At 46.4% G+C, this 3,000-nt stretch overlaps 1 non-coding gene across 1 annotated transcript; it reads left to right on the top strand.

Moving 5' to 3' along the window:
• Positions 1 to 216: 216 nt before the first annotated feature.
• TRNAG-CCC lies at positions 217 to 289 on the top strand. Its single transcript has one exon. It is a non-coding gene; the product is annotated as a tRNA-Gly (tRNA).
• The last annotated feature ends 2,711 nt before the right edge of the window (positions 290 to 3,000 follow it).

The following is a 3,000-nucleotide window of genomic DNA, read 5'->3' as shown; positions in this document are numbered from 1 at the left end:
ATTGGGCCAGAGTCTCCATTACCAGCTTTCTCACTGGCCCTTCCCTACCCTGTATCTAGTGCTTGGCCCCACAAGAATGCATCACCATTCTCCATCATGCCTGCATCTTCACCCTGCCCCTGCTGGGAATACTTTTTATTCCCTCCATTCCTTGGAAAGTCGTTCATAATTTTCCATCAAAATTCAGCTAAGAAAAAAAATTCAGCTGAGGAGACTTCCCTGATGGTCCAGTGGCTAAGACTCCTCACTCCCAATGCAGGGAGTCCAGGTTCAATTCCTGGTCAGGGAACTAGATCCCACATGCCAAAACTTAAGAGTTCGCATGCCACAACTAAAGATCCCGCATGCAGCAACTGAGACCCGGTGCAACCAAATAAATATTAAAAAATAAAAACAGAACTCAGCTGAGATAGCACCTCTTCTTGGAAAACCTTCATGGATCTGCATCCCCCCACACAAAAGAGCTGATGGCTCCTGCTTCTAGGCTTCCAGAGCCCTGTCTATACAAAATGACTACCACACTTGCGCCTTAGCAGAGGTCCTGATTTCTCTCAGGATTCTTTGACCCCACCCCCAGCAGCCTCCAAAAGGTCTTTAGGCTTTTCATTTGAATGCCTCTTGCCCGATGGGCAGTTTTCCAGGGGGAAAAGAGACCTAGAATTGTATCTGAAATCTTATTTTTTGTTTTTGGGCACACAGTGCAGCTTGCAGTATCTCAGTTCCCTGACCAGGGATTGAATCTGGGCCACGGCAGTGAAAGTGTCAGATCCTAACTGCTGGACCACTAGGGATTCCCACTAGGGAATTTCCAGAAATCTGTTGCTTAAATGTTAATGATTACTTCAGAACTCTTAAAAGTTTACTAGACAAATTAAGCCTGTCCTCAGCCTAGATCTCACCAGGAAACTTTCCTCCCTTGCCCCTTTTCAAGCAACGAAGTGGACTTCCTCCTGGGTGGCTCATTGGTAAAGAATCTGCCTGCAATGCAGGAGACACAGGTTCAATCCCTGATCTGAGAAGACCCCACGTACCGTGGAGCAGCTGAGTCCATGTGCTGCAACTAGAGAAGAGCCCCTTCAGCAGCAAAGACCCAGCACAGTCATAAATAAATTAATTAATTTTTAAAAAAGAATGAAAACTTGAAGAAAAAAAGAAAGCAGCCAACCAAGGTCTGTATTCTGACTACTTCCTGTGTGCAAAAGTTGGTTCTGCAAAGGCCCTAGAAACTCCAAAGACCAGAGACTTTTGTGAAGCTAGCACCCTGCTTGGGGAGGTAGGATCCATATCCACGTGGAGAAAGACACTAGCAAAAAACACACAAGACAACGCACAGCCCTTAGGACACTCATCCCAGTTTGCTGTTTGTTCCATGGATGCCACTCTTCCTCTTGGTCCGTCTGCAAATTTACAGAAGTGCCAGCAATAGAAGGATCAGTGACTTTGAAGAAGCTGATGGATGTGCTCTGTTCCTGTCTCCTTATTCCTTACCTCCCTTCGGTATTCTTTCTCTAGTGCCTGAAGTTCGCCTTGCTGCTGCTACTGCTGCTAAGTCGCTTCAGTTGTGTCCAACTCTGTGTGACCCCACAGACGGCAGCCCACCAGGCTCCCCCGTCCCTGGGATTCTCCAGGCAAGAACACTGGAGTGGGTTGCCATTTCCTTCTCCAATGCATGAAAGTGAAAAGTGAAAGTGAAGTCACTCAGTCGTGTCCGACTCTTAGCGACCCCATGGACTGCAGCCCACCAGGCCCCTCTCTCCATGGGATTTTCCAGGCAAGAGTACTGGAGTGGGATGCCATTGCCTTCTCTGAAGTTCGCCTTAGTCTCTCTTCTCTCTGAGAGCTCATTTGTGTTTACAGATTGAATCACCAGCTCCAGGTACCTCTCCATACTTCCCTGTTTGTGCCAGTGTTGCCTACTGTTATCCCAGGGCCATAGTTGCCACACTTTTTCTCTCTTCATTAAAAACCCAAACTGAGTCTTGCTTTCCAGTCAGGCTCCATCAACTCTTGTCCAAGTTCCATTACGTCTTGTCTGCACTGTAGAGCCAATGCCTAAGAGATCTCCAACCTCTCCCTCCCTCCATCCATCCAGGGACTATCACAAAATGAACCTTCCTATAGTATGATTTCCAAGTGTCACACTCTTTGGTGAAAAAAGAATTCCATGGGAAGGCAATCTCATGCTAATAACACATTTGTTTAATGCAGCAGAGTTCAGATATTGAACTCTATTGTGAAGCCTGCATTATTTTCCATAATTTATGGGTGAGGAAACTGGTTCTGAGTATTAAATCAAGGCCCTCTGAGTCCATGTTCAATGACACAGTCACTTCTCACTATGCCCCAAGCCCAAAATATGCCCAGGAAAACTTCCAAGACCGTGCAAGGCTGATGTGCAAATGAGTAGAGAAGGTAGGCCTCCCTTTGGACCACGAAGGATGGGGAAGAATCACTAGGCAGAGAGGAGTGGGAATTTTTTTTTTTTAAGATTTATTTATTTTTATTTGGGGGGCTCTGTTTGGTCTTCGTTGCAGTGCTTAGTTGCCTGGTGGCACATGGGATCTTCCTGAACCAGGGATCAAACCGGTGTCCCCTGCATTGCAAGGTGGACTCTTAACCACTGGACCACCAGGGAAGCCCAGGAGTGGGAATTTTGAGGCCAGTGATGACAACATTTTGACCAAGTACAGGCTCATCTGAATGACTGTCATGAAATACAGTGCCAGATAATGGCGGCACAATACCCTGGGAAAAGATAATGTAAGTTGAGTCAAAAGGTTCAAGTAGTGCATTCAAAAGACTGAAATGAGGAAGTGAGGAGGCATAGAATGGACTGAAAAAAGGCAGGTTAGGCCCTGGCAGTCTTTTCAACCAAGTGATGAAGTCCCAACAATTCTCATCTGGGTATTCTGTATGAAGGGCAGAAAAGAAATATAAGACAGAAGAAAGATAGTGTTGCCCAGTGAAGAAGGCGAGGCTAAAGGTTCAGGCAGCCCGAGA

This window comes from Bison bison, unplaced genomic scaffold (assembly GCF_000754665.1).
Source record: "Bison bison bison isolate TAMUID 2011002044 unplaced genomic scaffold, Bison_UMD1.0 scf7180017855179, whole genome shotgun sequence".
Taxonomy (NCBI): Eukaryota; Metazoa; Chordata; class Mammalia; order Artiodactyla; family Bovidae; genus Bison; species Bison bison.
Note: the sequence above shows the minus strand (reverse complement) of the source record. Positions and strands in the feature narration are given on the sequence as shown.